Source organism: Triticum dicoccoides, chromosome 4A (assembly GCF_002162155.2).
Source record: "Triticum dicoccoides isolate Atlit2015 ecotype Zavitan chromosome 4A, WEW_v2.0, whole genome shotgun sequence".
In the NCBI taxonomy this organism is placed as follows: Eukaryota; Viridiplantae; Streptophyta; class Magnoliopsida; order Poales; family Poaceae; genus Triticum; species Triticum dicoccoides.
Genome location: NC_041386.1, coordinates 208,185,432 through 208,202,642, shown reverse-complemented (window position 1 = coordinate 208,202,642; position 17,211 = coordinate 208,185,432). Strand labels below are relative to the sequence as shown.

Below are 17,211 nucleotides of genomic sequence, written 5' to 3'. Positions count from 1 at the left end.
ATTATAGATGCTCTTTGCATCATGCAACTAGCTCAAAAACAAGTGCAACTACCCATTGACATGTGTGCAACTGTATGAAGACTTTCTGCAACTAGATGGTGTGGTTGGTGCAAACAATCTGAGGACCATGCACCGCCCACCCCCCGTAGTTGAATTTTCTCTTGATCAGAAGCCAACTTAAAAAATGAAAGAGGGAAATAGCGTGTGTGCATGACTTACTTCCCGAGTTGCTTGGGTACATCAATGTCGATGACCTGAAAGTGACTGATATTGTGCTTTGGGTAATGGTGCTTCCATAAACACCTCACTGCCCCCACTATAGTTGAAGCATAGTGCATTAAGTCAGGGTTGTCGAGCTTCCTCCAAGAATCTAGCACCTCGAAATGTTGATCCCTTAAGTTGATGTTAAACACCCAGTAGTGTCTGCCTCCTTCTTGGTCATTGGGATCAGCGAACTCGAGCACAGGGAGCATCACCTGCACATATTGACAGCACAGAAAAAGAAGGCAAAAAATAATTATGACTTGTGAAGATCTGCCAAGGGAAAAACAAGAGCTCTGCAACAAGAAAAGTTGAAAAACACAAAGTTTGTGTAGACAGAAAAAACTGAACATATCTTGACAGTCTGGGCGATTAGTCTTCTCAAATTTAGAATGTATCTCAGCAGCGTGGTATATTCCTTGCTGCAAGCGTGTCTGCATTGGAAAAGATGACTCTTAGGAAACACACTATAAAAAGAAAGGGACAGTAATGTTGTGTGTAACAAGAACAAGAGTTCTCATTCAACTTACAGCACCCCTTAGTGGCATGATGACCTTCTTTGAGTCACTAGGTAAGGTTTCATTGACTTGGATAAGTGCAGCTTCAACAACACCGTTTGATAGCCATTTGGTAGGCTTCATTGAGTCAGCCAACTCCTTTAGGCTCATAAAGTACCCACCATAGTTAATGATGTCAGGGTTGTTTGGAAAAAAATACGAGGGCAAAGAAAAAGAACAAAAACAGGATTAACTAGTTGCCATAAATGCATGAAAAGTGAATGAAAAAATGAGTAACTGTTGTTAAGGTGTGCAGGCTTGATGTGCCAACTATATAAATATTGTTGTGCAAGTGATGTTGCATGAAACTGCAAGTACAAAAACTGATTGTTCCAACTATAAAAAAATAGAATTACTATTGTTGTGCTACTATTACATATGTCTATGACAAAAAAAGATGTTCAACTATATTACTATTTTTGTGCAATTTCAATAGACATAAAACTGCAACTGTAAAGACTGATTGGGCAACTAAAAAGAGAAGAGGGAATATAGATTTACCACAATGTATTAGTTTTACCTTGTTTCTGTGACGTTTGCTCCAGGTAAATTCCTTACATAATAGAGGACTGCTGCATAAAGCTTGTTCACTGCAACTGAACATCTTTGTTTTATTGTAGTCGATGTAGGGAGACCTCTGGATAGCAGCTGGCTTGATTATCCTCCTTGTGTGTTTTTTGCACTGGTGGGCCAGATGTGGTACTGCCGGACCCACTTGCACCCCCTAAAGCACCTGTCACATCTGGGGTGGGAAACTCATCTGGAGAATCCAAAAGGATGATATGAATTGGTGCCTTCCCAGTGACAACCTTATCTGCAGCAGCACAAACCTCTCTCACAGTTGCTGAATCCCAATCATCTTCCTCGCTACTTTTAGATAACCCTGCCTCTTGTGTTGTCACTTGTGATTTGTTAGGCTCGTCAACTGTGGCAACTAGGGAGTCATCATCAAGATCCAAACCCAAGTCAAATGGTGGAGCGTCACAGAACCCATCGCCATGATATGATCTTGTTGACGATGCTCTACGAATGGGATCCACAATGTTGTTCTCTCCTTGGACATCCTTGGGTGCATCACCCGCTGACTTGGTTCGTGCAATTATGCTTGGCGGTGGTCTTGGCGGTATACACTTGGAAACAAGGTTGTAAACTTACTCTTGTGTAAGGGTGTGTTGTTGATCAAGAGCACGAAATGTAGGCGAATGTTGTTTCTGAGCCTGCACAACATTATTGATAGCTAGGATTTCCATGTTGACTGAATGGGTTGGGGTTGGAGTTGGCACACTGAGTGATGGGGTTGGCACATTGACTGCTTGGATTGGCAATGCAGTTTTTGGGATTGGCACAATGACAACTTGGGGTTCTGTGTTGACTGATGGGGGTAGGACACATACAACTACAGATGCCTCATTTCCTCTTGTTGTTGGCACAGTGGTAGTTTCACTTTCCTTAATTGCTGATGTATCATGCGTAGTTGATGTTGTAGTTGGCCTATTTGGACAAACAGTTGGCTCACTTGAAGCTGGAGTTGCCACAGAAGATGTTGGGGTTGCGGACTTCCTACATGACATACTGACAACTTTCTCTTGACTGTTTGATGCAATCTTAACAACATGACTTGGCACCTTTGTTTCCATTTCTGCAAACTTTGTGTCCTTGGCAAAAGACATTGCTTTGTTGCTTTTTTTACCAGGGAGTTTGCATGTTGTAGTGGTGCGCTTGGTATCTACATGCGCAACGGTTGGCTCCTGTAGAACAGCGCTTGCCTCCTTGGGCTCTGGAGTTGGCACCTCCTTTCCCTTCTATTTACTACTGTTCTTCGAATTTTTATCTCCCATACAAGGAATCTTATCTTTTGGTTGACCCAACACCAAGTTCTTGCAAGTGTCATGAGCTTCTTGCGCTTTGGGACAGTAGGTGGGCGCGGTGGGGATGCAACCATCTTCAAATACAGCACCATCCTTCATTATCTTGTAAAGCATGGTTTTTGAGCCAATCCAGTCCAAACCCTTTCCTGCCTCTTCCATTTCTTCCTCAATGCTTTGTAGTCCGTCGTTCATTATTTTTTAAAGGTATTACCCTTCTCTTTCATGTCAATGATTGCATGAGTTTCTAGCAAGGGGATTTGAAATCTGTTGGGGATTGCTGGCTCTGATCTACAGAAGTCAAAAGGTGAGAAACTTTCCTCAGGCACAACTGCTTTGGTTCCAACTGATTTCGAATCTTCACCCTTGTGATGAATGTCCTTTTGGATGAAAAACTATAGAGTTACACTATCATCAATTGAGTTGCTGTTGTTGTTTCCTCCATCTCCAGAAGTGTTTGCCCTCTTTGAACTGTTGTCACCGCCGCCCATGCCATCATCATCGTCATCATCCTTCCCACTAGCATTGCCTCCATCAAAGGCCCCCTGTCATCGTCGTGTGTCTCCTCGCTATCATCATCATTGTCCCCATCCTTTCCTTGCTCATCTCCATCAACCTTGTCGACATCCTCAGCTTCCCCATTGTTTGTTCCATCTCCTTGCTCTTCCTCTTCCTCATCTTCATTACCAGATTGTTCTTTGTCTTCATTGTTGTCAGCATCATCGTCACCGTCATCATCACCATCATCGTTGCCATTGTCATCATCATGTTCTTCAACATTCCTTCCCTCTTCATCCTCATCTTCTTCTTTGAACTCATCACTTTCTTCAGAATCATTTCCAACTCCCAGGTCAACATCTTCTTCCTCTGACTCACTTTCCTCCACAAATTCATCTTCTTCACTTCCATCCACCTCTTTTGTTTGCTTGGCAACAGATTGACGCTTCCGTCTCCTAGTGTGTGAGCTTTGAGACTTTGTTTGACCACTTGAAGGCCCCTTGAGAGGAGACAAATATGGTTCCTCTTCATCAAGCTTGGCAAAACCTTCGATGAAGTTGCTAAGATTGTCCGATATTCCTTTACATAGATCATGAACCATACTTGCTAACTTGAACTTCTTCTACATAACATTAGAAAAAACAAAATTCAAAATTTAAAAAGGAAAATGGAGATAATGAAAGTATATTTGTTTGCAACTGCAAACCTAAGTTTGGTGCAAGTATACCCAAGTAATGTGCAACTGAGATAATGAAAGTGTGCAACTGAAGAGGGGTAAGTTTGCAGGAAGTAAAAAAACATAGTTTGTAACTGGGAGTTGTGAAATCTGTGTAAGTGAAAGCATAAGTTTTATTCAAGTAGAAAAAAGGTGGCTGCTGCAACTAAAGTGTAACTTTGGTACAGGTAAACAAAAGCTATGTTGCAACTGACATAATAACTATGTGCAACTCATGCATGCATTGGGCGCAGAAAAGTAAACAACAAGGGATGATTAGTACAACTAACACATGATATAATAAAAAACATGATTTTTGTTCTAGTAAAAAAAGTGGGTCAGCAAAAAGGATAACTCACGTGGGGATTGTAACTCAATGGAACCTTTGACGCCACAAACGCTTCTGCCTGCAGCAATCCTCCGAAGAGTGTTGAATCATCTTTGCTTCTATACTGCTCCTTGAGCTATTCACAAAAATAAAGATCATTTAACAACAAAAACAAAGTTATTATGTGGATCTATAAAAGAAAAAAGCACACATCTGAGCAACTACCACATGCCCTAGAAGCAAAAAAGGTAACTAAAATTACTATGTGAAGTCCTAATGAGAAGTAGTACCGTAACACAAAATATGAAACAAAGCATGTGTGCAACTATCATAAGTCTGTGTGCCAACTATCAACATAGACTTGTGCAACTACCTACATATATGTGAGCAACTACCACATGCCCTCAGAAGCAAAAACTGACTAAAATTATTATGTGAAGTCCAAAATGAAAGTGGTACTGTAACAGGAAATATGAAATAAGCATGTGTGCAACTGTCTTAAGTCTATGTGCCAACAATCAATATAGACATGTGCAACTACTTACAAATATGTGAAAAAATGTGCAATTATAGACTTTGAGCATAATGACCAACTCACTTGAAATTTCCCAAAGATGCCAGGCGAAATCAAGTCCTTTTTCATTATATTATTGATTAGATTCTTATCATAGGCATGGGCTCGAACCTCGTAGTGGCTTACTCGCACATCAACATCAAGTGCATCAATGTAAAGAATATGTATATGCATCATCCCCAAGAGACAAACAAAAGGGGGGAATAAACATATGAGAACATTGGTGATAAAGCACAAAACCTGTAGAAAAGTACGTCTAACAGATACAAAACTTAATTAGAGCTCACCATCAAATGATACTGGTAGCAACAAACTGTTTGCTTGTCCTCACCCATGTTGCAGAATGCTTCGTTTATGTGGTCAGCAACAAATAAGCTCACATTGCTCTTCAATAGAACATCAGGTTCTAGCACAAAACTGTAGCAATGTGGGCTCAGAGAAAGACTAGTGCTAGGAGCTAAAAAGGTGCTGAAAGCAATTGCAAGCCAGCCAGTGAGGAACTTGTTATCAGTTGTTCCCTTCATAGCTTTCATCGTCTTGCTGAATTCGGTAATTGTGGGGTGTTTGGTGGCCCGGTGTGGTTGAACATCTGACTAACAGTCTTCATAGCCTCCTTTTCAACAATGTATTTTAGATGCGGCCCTTTGTTGGGTAAACCAAAGTTCCTGTGCACACTAGAAGCATCTACTGGAATAGTTCCCATGCCTGGGAATACCAAAGCTAAACTACCTGGGTCGTACAACTGGACTAGGAACTTCGTCAAGTCAGAAGGCAGTGTGTCTGCTAAGTTTACCAAACCTCCTAACATCTTCTCATACAAGAAAGACCTTTGAACATGTGTTAGTTCCTTGTTCACCTTCACAAACATCCCTGGTGAGGCCCTAATCCTTCCAGCTTGTGAACGTTGCCGAGGAATGTTCCCTTCAACTCCAACTTCGCCCACCTAACACAAAAACAAGGGAAATGAATACAGACAAATTGTGCAACTAGTGTACATATGTATGCAACTGATCATGCATAATAAATTGAAAAAAAATCACATAGTTGATTGTTGTGCAACTATTATCCCTTATTGTGCAACTGACATGTAAATACTCTGAAATTAAAAAACCTGTCCAAAATGTATACATGTTTGGGTGTAGCTGTGTCACTACTTCAGGATGCTGCTAAGGCGACACTACGATCAGAGACTGTCGGTGTCAAAACCGGCGGATCTCGGGTAGGGGGTCCCGAACTATGCGTCTAAGGCGGATGGTAACATGAGGCAGGGGACACGATGTTTTACCCAGGTTCGGGCCCTCTTGATGGAGGTAAAACCCTACGTCCTGCTTGATTTATTCTTGATGATATGGGTATTACAAGAGTTGATCTACCACGAGATCGGAGAGGCTAAACCCTAGAAGCTAGCCTATGGTATGATTGTATGTTGTCCTACGGACTAAAAGCCTCCGGTTTATATAGACACCGGAGGGGGATAGGGTTACACAAGGTCGGTTACAAAGGAGGAGATACACATATCCGTATTGCCTAAGCTTGCCTTCCACGCCAAGTAGAGTCCCATCCGGACACGAGACAAAGTCTTCAATGTTGTATCTTCATAGTCCAACAGTCCGGCCAAAGGATATAATCCGGCTATCCGGAGACCCCCTAATCCAGGACTCCCTCAGTTATATAAGAACCGGGGTATGTGTGGAGACCAGGCGTAGGGGTCATTAGTGCTTTATCAGACAAGTGCCCAACTAGTTATGTTATATTACATGGGTAGTAAGAAACATCTTCCAGGGAGAATAGTTCCGTTAAGGGTTCCTTTCCCTGGGTAAGCATGCCCTGAAGTGCATGTCCGGACAGCGATAGGAAACGCAGGAAAAACATCTGGGGGCAGATATGGATATAAAAATCATCTTTTGTTCACCAACCGAATATTCCCTTAAGAACGCTAGCTTTCGGCTTCACCCAGTCTGAGGTACACATCCAGCTGACCCGGCAGAAACAATCGCAGAGGTGCTCCCCTTATGCCCTAGCCGAATTAACGGGAACGTAGGGCATAAATACAAGAGCCAAGCAACCCAGCTTGGCCAAAACTTAAGTCATATCGATGCATATAATGGTGAAAAAAGGTACATGCAAAAGTATAACACATGTGTGGGACATGAGGCCCAGATAAATAAGTTAAGCTTCTGTGAAAGAAGCCCCCAGGTATGAAGAGTGCGGCTAGCGCATCTGTAATGTGCAAGCGAGGCACAAGGTGACCCTTGAAGGCCTAGAGAAATAATAAAAGAAAGAAAGAAAGAGAAACAAGACAGATAATGTATATGCAGAAAATGAACAAATGGAGGGGACTAACATAGAGTCCGGTGCTAGGCGTAGAATCTTTGGAGCCTGGCCGCGTTCCATGGGTTCGGCTCGAGTCGACTAGTCGATGCATCCCGCAGTCGGTACGCTCCACCGGTCAGAACTTGATCAATAATGAAGGGACCCTCCCATTTGGGCTCGAGCTTGTTCTTTTTCTTATCCGGCAGGCGTAGAACTAGTTCGCCAACATTATAAGTTTTGGCCCGTACTTCTCTGCTTTGGTATCTGCGAGCCCGTTGCTGATAAAATGTGGAACGGGCTTTGGCTATGTCGCGCTCCTCCTCCAGGGTGTCCAAACTGTCCTGCCGATCGAGCTCAGCTTCTCTTTCTTCATACATGCGCACTCGAGGTGAGTCATGAATTATGTCACAGGGCAAGACTGCCACTGCGCCGTACACCATAAAGAAGGGTGTATATCCGGTACTACGATTCGGCATGGTCCGCAGCCCCCAGAGTACGGAGTCGAGCTCCTCTACCCAGTGCGTGTTACAATCTGTTAAGGAGCGCACTAATCTAGGTTTAATGCTGCTCATTATAAGACCGTTTGCTCGCTCGACTTGACCATTGGTTTGTGGGTGATAGACTGAAGCATAATCGAGCTTGATGCCCATTTTGCTGCACCAGAGTTTTACCTCGTCGGCTGTGAAGTTCGTGCCATTATCAGTGATGATGCTGTGGGGGACGCCATAATGGTGTACAACCCCGGATATGAAGTCTATCACCGGTCCGGATTCGGCTGTTTTAACAGGTTTGGGCTCTATCCATTTGGTGAATTTATCCACCATGACCAATAAGTATTTTTTCTTGTGGGTTCCCCCTTTAAGGGGTCCAACCATGTCAAGCCCCCAGACCGCAAAGGGCCATGTAATGGGGATTGTTTGGAGGGCGGTGGGTGGCATGTGGCTTTGGTTTGCAAAGAGCTGGCAGCCGGCGCTGCGTTGGACGAAGTCCCATGCATCTGCCCGGGCCGTTGGCTAATAGAATCCTATACGGAAGGCCTTGCTTACAAGAGCCCGGGCTGCGGCGTGATGACCGCCGAGTCCGGCGTGAATTTATGCCAAAAGATTCAGCCCTTCCTCTTGGGAGATGCACCTTTGAAGGACTCCGATAGTGCTTTTTTTGTACAATTCTCCCTCATGGACCCTGTAGGCCTTGGATCGCCGCACTATGCAGCGTGCCTCATTTTGGTCCTCCGGAAGTTCCTGTCTAGTTAGGTAGGCCAGGAATGGTTCTGTCCACGGGGCAATAATGGCCATTATTTCGTGGGCTGAAGTTGTTATTTCGGTGGCGGAGCCTCCGATTGTGCCAGAGAGTTCGGTATCGGGTATTTTGGCCGGGTCCAGACTGTTGTTACCGGTGTCCCCTTCCCATACTACGGATGGCTTGAACAGCCTTTCCAAAAATATGTTGGGGGTACCGCATCATGTTTTGCGCCGGTGCGGGCGAGGATATCCCCCGCCTGATTGTTTTCCCGAGCCACATGGTGAAATTCGAGCCCCTCGAACCGAGCTGGCATTTTTAGGACGGTGTTTCAATAGGCCGCCATATTCGGATCCTTGGTGTCAAAGTCTCAATTTATTTGGGATATTGCGAGGTTTGAATCCCCACGCACCTCCAGGCGTTGAATGCCCATGGAGACTGCCATCCGAAGACCATGCAACAGAGCTTCATATTCGGCTGCATTGTTGGAGTCTGTATACAATATTTGCAATACGTACTGAACGGTATCTCCGGTTGGGGACGTCAGGACGACGCCAGCCCCTAGACCAGCCAGCATTTTAGAACCGTCGAAGTGCATGATCCAATTGGAGTATGCACCGTACTCTTTAGGGAGTTCGGCCTCCGTCCATTCGGCGACGAAGTCGGCTAATACTTGCGACTTAATGGCTCGTCGAGGTTTGTATGTTATGTCGAACGGGAGGAGCTCAATGGCCCATTTGGCAATCCAGCTCGTAGCGTCGCGGTTGTTTATAATATCATTAAGTGGCACTTCCGAGGCTACTGTAATCGAACACTCTTGAAAGTAGTGTCGTAGCTTCCGCGATGCCATGAATACCGCATATGCTATCTTTTGGTAACGCGGGTACCGTGATTTGCATGGAGTGACGACAGTGGATACATAGTATACCGGCTTTTGAAGAGGGAATTTATGTCCGTCCGCTTCCCGTTCGACAACGAGCACCGCGCTTACAACTTGATGAGTTGCCTCAATGTACAGCAGCATTGGTTTGCTGATGTTTGGCGCGGCCAGGATTGGGTTGGTTGCCAAGATGGCCTTTATTTCTTCCAATCCGGCTGTGGCCACGTCCGTCCACTCGAAGTGTTCGGTGCACCGAAGGAGGCGATAAAGGGGTAAAGCCTTTTCTCCTAAGCGGGAGATAAAGCGGCTTAGAGCCGCCACGCATCCAGTTAACTTCTGGATTTGTTTGAGGTCTGTTGGGTAGCCAACTGTGACAAAGCTCGGATTTTGGCCGGATTAGCTTCAATACCTCTACTGGAGACAATGAAACCCAGGAGCTTTCCGGCTGGTACGCCGAAAACGCATTTTTCCGGATTGAGCTTGATGTCGTATGTTCGGAGGTTGTCGAATGTGAGCCTCAAGTCGTCTATCAAAGAGTTGGCGTGTTTAGTTTTGACGACCACATCGTCTACGTATGCCTCTATTGTTTTGCCGGTTTGTTTCTCCAGACATGTCTGAATCATGCGATGATATGTTGCGCCGGCATTTTTGAGCCCAAAAGGCATTGTGTTAAAACAGAAGAGACCGTATGGTGTGATGAATGCCGTTGTGGCTTGGTCGGACTCCGCCATCTTGATTTCGTGGTAACCGGAGTATGCGTCCAGGAAACACAATGACTCGTGTCCTGCGGTAGCATCAATGATTTGATCGATGCGTGGGAGGGGGAAGGGATCCTTTGGGCAAGCTTTATTAAGGTCTTTGAAATTGACACAATGGCGTCAGGATTTGTCCTTCTTTGGTACCATCACCAGGTTTGCTAGCCAGTCCGGGTGTTTTATTTCTCTGATGAATCCGGCCTCCAATAACTTGGCTAGTTCCTCTCCCATGGCATGTCTCTTAGGTTCGGAGAAACGCCGAAGAGCTTGCTTGACCGGCTTGAATCCCTTTAGGATATTGAGGCTATGCTCGGCCAGCTTGCGTGGGATTCCTGGCATGTCTGAGGGATGCCAGGCGAATATGCCCCAGTTCTCGCACAGGAACTCTCGTAGTGCGGCGTCCACAGCGGGGTTTAACTGTGCCCCGATGGAGGCTGTTTTTGTAGGGTCCGTTGGGTGGACTTGGAATTTGACTATTTCATCCGCTGGTTTAAAAGAGGTGGACTTGGACATCTTTTCGAGTATCACGTCGTCCCTGTCCACTGTGGAGCGTAGCATGCTTAATTCCTCGGCCGAGAGGGCTTCGGATAATGCCTCGAGGGCCAGTGCGGCTGTTTTGTTTTCGATGCGGAGTGCTATGTCCGGATCGCTGGCGAGAGTGATGATTCCGTTGGGCCCTGGCATTTTGAGCTTCATGTGCGTCTAAGGTGGATGGTAACAGGAGGCAGGGGACACAATGTTTACCCAGGTTCGGGCCCTCTTGATGGAGGTAAAACCCTACGTCCTGCTTGATTGTTCTTGATGATATGAGTATTACAAGAGTTGATCTACCACGAGATCAGAGAGGCTAAACCCTAGAAGCTAGCCTATGGTGTGATTGTATGTTGTCCTACGGACTAAAACCCTCCGGTTTATATAGACACTGGAGGGGGCTAGGGTTACACAAGGTCGGTTACAAAGGAGGAGATACACATATCCGTATTGCCTAAGCTTGCCTTCCATGCCAAGTAGAGTCCCATCCGGACACGAGACGAAGTCTTCAATCTTGTATCTTCATAGTCCAACAGTCCGGCCAAAGGATATAATCCGGCTGTCCGGAGACCCCCTAATCCAGGACTCCCTCAAAGACCCTTCAATAAAACTATGTGCGATGCAATAATCGCAAATGGTGGTGTAAAATAATTGTCAAAAAGGTGCAAAACGTTTGCGATGGCAGGCACATCAAACATGATTCAGATTTTAGTTGCGTGTGTGATGTTGAGCATACGGTTGATCCATATGAACTGTTTGCGATTAGACAGAACAACAGAAACGGGCAGCCATATCAATGTGTGTGCGATATACGGCATACAACTCGCTCCGATGAACTGTTTGCGATGATCAAGGTGAACACAAATGATTCGGCGTACCAAGATGTGTGTGATACCCGACAAACAGGTCGGTAATCAGAATTGTGTGCGATCATTATAGACAGCCCATACAGACTTTTTTGTGAATTGTGTGCTCATCAGGGCAGACAGTCCAACAGACCAACCTGTGGGTGATAATGTAGAAGATCTCTGTCAAATACTTATTAATAACCGTCTGCGATGAGATTGACCGGATAAACAGATATAACAAATTAATATGAGCGAACGGAAACAGAGATATGTGCAGTCTATTTAATTTAGTCCTTCTTCTTCTTGTTGTTGTTGTTGTTGGATGGCCCCGCGACATCGTCTTGGCAAGGACCCTTCTTGCTGCTGACGGTTGGCTTTTCATCGCCGCCGATGTCATCATCGCCATTGCTGTCGTCGTCCTCCTCCTCCTTGTTCGAACATTCCTCCTCATCATCATCGTCGTCCTCTTCTCCATCCTCTGACGGCTCCTTGTTGGTTTGTTGTTGTCTGACGACTTCGGAGGCGGCATCCCTTCCATGATCCGGATATAATCGAGGTCTGAGATCGACGCTGGACTCATGGAAGACGAGAAGGATGATTCCGATGTTGACCTATCATCGGGCGCCAGACTGTTGGCCAAACTGTCTTCCTCGCTATCGCTCGACATGGCTGCGCTGTGTATGCCAGTGTGTAGCACGGCCTGCCGGAGACGATGAATATGGTGGACACTTAAGTAGGGTACGCAAAGAAGAGGAAATGCCAATTGAAGCGGGGGTTGACGTATTATCTAACCGCTGATATAATCAACTGCAATTATCTGTACCCGGTCGCTCCAAATTCCCGGGGTTGCGCAGGACTCCTATTGGCTGGTTTATATTTTCAGGACAAAAAGAAGGAACGAGTTTTGGGATTATGCATCGGTACCGGTACGAATGGAGTAGGACAGTTGGCAAGCAATACATTGAGCTCTTCTTATTGATAAAGCCAGTAATAATCAAACTACAAAGGAAAAGGAAAAAGACAAAGGAAAATATCTGCATGAATCTTCACGTAACATCAATGGCATAGGACCTATATGTGCATTACTTAGAGCACATCTAGATGTGCTTTAGAAATACTGTCAAACAAAACCCCTAATCATCATTGTAAACAACGCATAGAACATGGCTAATGCGACAACCAGAACTACACATGCTAGTTCCTTCTTGTCTCTTGCTTTCATCTGTTTACTGTGATTGATTCTTTCTTGCTTCATCGTACTAATTGCACATTACAGACCAGCCAGTTTCTTCTTCAGCTTTACGTTATCTCCTGCGAGCTTGGTGATAACACTCCGAGCCCTGCCATGCCATTCTTCATCCAGCTAGTTAACAAAGGCACAAGCCTCATATCCCTCCCAATGTTAAATAGCATTCAGGATGAGCGGTGGCATTACCTGAAGTAAAATGATGAACTTAGCACTAACCTCTAAGGGGCAACTGAGAAACCGCCTGCCAATGTCGAATCCCTCCGTGCATACACGTCGAGCGGGAGTGTGCCCGTGCACACAACTCAGCTTTTGGTACTTCTCAGTGGCGCAAAACCCGGAGTCGAACTCGTGTTGCGGGAGTCAGGAGTGATGCTCCGGATCCAGCGGCAGATCGCTTTCCTGGGGGGAGGGGTGTCATTCAGGATGGATTTAGCTAGGAGCTATACTTTGGACATGCTAAAAAAGATCGGGATAGATTGGAACCTGACATGACAATTTGGATCCGTAGTACACCTGCCTTCTGATGACCTTAGGCAAGTTCTCGATGACGACCGCCGTCGTGGTGGCGATACGAGTAGGAGCAGCCGCACCTAAACCATAAGCACCACTCATCTGCATTCCCCCAATGTTAGCGCCACACGAGGGAATTTGGAGGCTATGTAGGTGTCGGGGAGGCTGATCCACCAACACCTATGGGGACCGGGCCCCTTTCGGTTCAGAGGGAGGCGGAGGCCGCACAAAGAGCGGATCGAGGCGGTACACGCGAGCAGTTTTACCCAGCTTCGGGCCGCACGGATGCGTAAAACCCTACTACTGCTTGTTTGTGTGTATTGAATTCTTGCTCAGGAGCGATGGACGCTGCCAGACTGAGCGTGAGAGTGTTCCTGGTGTTTCGAATAAGCCGAACCGGCCGCCCCCTTCTACGTTGCGCTAGGGCCTCCTTTTATACTTTCAAGGGGTCACCGACAGGTGGCAACGTAGACTAGAAGGGTAAAAATGGAAAAGGATGCGGTAGCTGCACCTACCGCTACTGTGGACACAGTGCACCCTACCTAACTCTGACGGCAGGGGACAAGGTCATTGAATGCCTGTCTGAGTTGCCTAAACAGTGCAAAAAGTGACCGTTAGGAGCGCCACCGTTTGCCACGATGGCCTTCTCTTCATCTCCGCTTGCCACCGCGCACCCCTAGCTGCACGGCCTCCTGCCACGTGTGCTTGGGAGAGTCCTAGAGCGACACGTTAGCAGGTGTGCTGGAGCGCGGGCACGAAGTGGGGGTTTCCCGCGGCAAGCTCCTTGCCGCGGTCGTCGTCTTGTCGTGTTTGGGAGCTTGTTGTTCACCGGGCCTTGCCGGGACGCAGGGCGCGTCGCGGCAAGCTTTCTTGGTATGCCTTGAGTGGCCTTCCCGGCAAGCTCCTCTTGCCGGGGTCTTGTCTCTTCCCGGCAAGATCCTCTTGCCGGGGCCTGGGTTGGCCTTCCCGGCAAGCTCCTCTTGACAGGGCCTTGGTTGGCCTTCCCGGCAAGCTCCTCTTGCCGGGGCCTTGGTTTGAGTACTTTGTTCTTGAATGGTCTTCTAGGGAACCACGGAGGGTCTTGGCGGTCACCTGGCAAGCCTTGCCGCGGGACGCTGCGACTGCCTGTGCACGAGTTCGGGATACTAGGGTACCCCTACTCTAGTACACCGACAGGAGCCCCCGGGCCTGGGCCATACACGGTGCCGAGCGCTGTTGGGCCAGGCCCAAAACAGTGCACGGGCACGCGCGGCCTAGGTCACGCCGCATATCTCTCCGCTCCCACCGTGCACGCCCAGGACGGCACGCGTCAAACGCGGTGTCGTGGGTGACGCGGGCGGCGTGCGTGGGGCTAAGCCCCTCGAGCATGCGTCAGGCCATGATGATGGGGACGGTTCACGCCCTCCTCCCTAAACGGAGGTAGGCGTGGGGGCGTGGTGCATTTACTGGACGGGGCCGATGCGCGGTTTTCGGGACGTCCACTCCCCGCGATCACGAGGCGGAGCGAGGCCGCCTCATCCGTCGCCTTGGTTCTGCATCCCCGCCACGCGGCTCCCATGCGCTTGGGGTCGCGGACGGTGGAAGTGGGGAACTGGGCCGTCGCGAGCAGAGGCAGCGGGTTGGCCCCGACTCCCTGCTCTTCCCGTGCCTTGATTCACTGAGCGGGGCGGCCGAGCCCCCACCTCGCTCCTTTATAAAGAGCGGGAGGGGAGCACAGAAACCCGCACTCTCTCATCTCCTCCTTTCTTCAGCTTCAGCTCCCCTTTCTCTCATTCGCCATGGAGAAAGGGAACCCGGGCCCTTCATCGGTGGCGGCGAGGGTCGCCGCCAGACAGCGCATCCCTCCCTCTCCCGCGCCCGTGGTGGCAGAGCCAGCCATAAGGGGAAGAGGGAGGGGGCGAGTTCGCGGACGAGGTCGAGGATGAGGTCGAGGCGCTCGGGGAAGAGGCGGGCGGGGCAGCGTGCCTGCTTCGCCTTCGCCGGCGGCTCCTCCCCCCACGGCGGTCCATATAGGGGACGACCCTTGTGAGTTCTTCGTCAAGCTGCGCCAGGCGCCTCGTCGTCGCCTCCGGCTTCCAGCTCTGTTTGCGAGCGCGATGGAGTTGGACCCGCCCGAGACACTGAGACTGCACATGAGGGGCTGTGGGATCAGCGGCACGCGAGTCCGCGTTGTATTCCCAGCCCCTAATGTGATGTATCTTGATCGAGGGTGGAAGACGTTCGCTCGTATCCACAGCCTGATGGAGGGGTTTACCCTCCATTTTAAGTTGATGGAGGGCGATCTCCTCTCCGTCAAGGTCTTCGGGTGCTTCGGCACTCGGGCGAAGTGCTGCGTGGACAGCTCCTCCGACAGCGAAGGCTCCTCCTCGATCGAGAGTGACGAGGAGGAGAGCGACAGCGACGATGAGAGAAGCGGGCGACGGGTCCGACTAGGCGTCGGGCGCCGCTTCGCGCGGCACCGGCAACCCCATCATCCGTGTCGCCGGCTCCTTGAACTCCCCGGGGTCGTCTCCTTGGGCGGCTGGCGTAGGGAGGCTGCGGAAGGGGAAGAGGGCTGGCGACAAGGCCGTCAAGTCGGAGTACGAGGGCGTGGTGCCCTCGACAGCGTGCTGACGTCCTGCCGCCCCGTCTTCGAGCCCCGCTTCCAGCGCCGCCATCGCCGTCCAGCCTTCGGACGGCCCCCGGGATGTTCTCTTGGTGTCTTCTGGCACCCGTAGCTCGCCTAGGCGCTCCTTTTGCCCTTTTCGCCTCCTTGACCTGCCTTCTGAAGAGAGGGACAGGAAAGAGATTACGGGCATCTTATCTTTTTAATTTGTAAGCCTTCGGGCCTTTAGCTGTATCTAAAACTTGTAATCCTCTCTTTCATGTTTTTCATCCTCTATGGACTGTACCTGAGTGGGATGTTTTTTAATGAAAAGGGGATGCTTGCCGGGTTATTTGTCTCGCGAGTTGAACCCACGCCAAGGAGCAAATCCTTGGTATCCTTCGGACAGACATTTCATCTCCCGGCAACAGGCCCTGCCACCTTCCCACGTCGCTCGACCTCTCTCACGCCTTTGACGGAGGCGGGAACGAGGTGGGTGCGGTCTCCTCGTTTCACCCCTTTGCTGCCGCGACTACGACCAAACTCGGCCCCGGGAACGATCTCGAGGGCCTAGAGTTGAGGGAGCATGGCAGTTTTCGGGAAGAAACGTGGTTTCGCATTCCCCAGTCCATAAGAGGCTGCATGATGAGGGATGAAAGACTTATCTGATATTGCAGCCCCTGGCAACTCTGGTTTGCCGTGGACGATTCTTGGCACTCGCAGCCCCCAGCGATACTGGCTTGCCGGGGCCCAGGTGCCGTCCGTTTTCTTCTTCTCTTGTCGTTGCCAGTCATGTCATGAGAACACTTTATTAGAGGCGCGACAAGTTATTTTTGTAATATAACTCTATCTTAGGCAAAAAATTGATGTGTTACTTCCTTTACTCGACTCTTGGCTTTGTATGGTTCTGCCCTACGCTTTCTAGGGAAACTTGCCGGTGCAGGCACCCTTGCCGCGAGCGCCGAGTGCGAAACTTCAGCAGCCTGCTGGCGGGGTCGCTACCGACAAGCAACCTTGTCGCAACTAGTTGCAGCTCACTTAAGTGTTGAGCGGACTCGAAACAAAGTAAGGGCGCTAGCGGCTCACTTAAGTTGCTGAGCGGACTCGAAGCAAAGTAAGGGCGCTAGCAGCTCACTTAAGTTGCTGAGCGGACTCGAAACAAAGTAAAGGCGCAACTAGCTACGAGTTGGTTCCTCCGCGCACAGGTTTTCCATACAAAGCACGGTCGTTCAAGGAAAATAACTCAAAAACTTAAAAAACTGATTGCTCAAGCTTTAGCAACTTAGCTTTTCTGTCGTCTGCTTCCCGGCAAGGAGAAACTTTCTTGAACGGCCTGGTCCACACCATTATCTTCTCCTCCCCCCCGGTAAACCTTGTGGGCGAGGGAACCTTCCTTCTTTTGAGAAAGAAACAGAGAAATAAAGTAATGATATGGAGCCTTGGGCTCGTTATTGCTTACCGGGATTTGGTGCTGCACAAAGTGTCAGATAACATATGCGAAAAA

General features: G+C 48.5%; 1 pseudogene; it reads right to left on the bottom strand.

Annotated features, from left to right (window-relative positions):
- Positions 1-3,078: 3,078 nt before the first annotated feature.
- On the bottom strand, positions 3,079-13,231 carry LOC119283479 (annotated as a pseudogene).
- Positions 13,232-17,211: the final 3,980 nt, after the last annotated feature.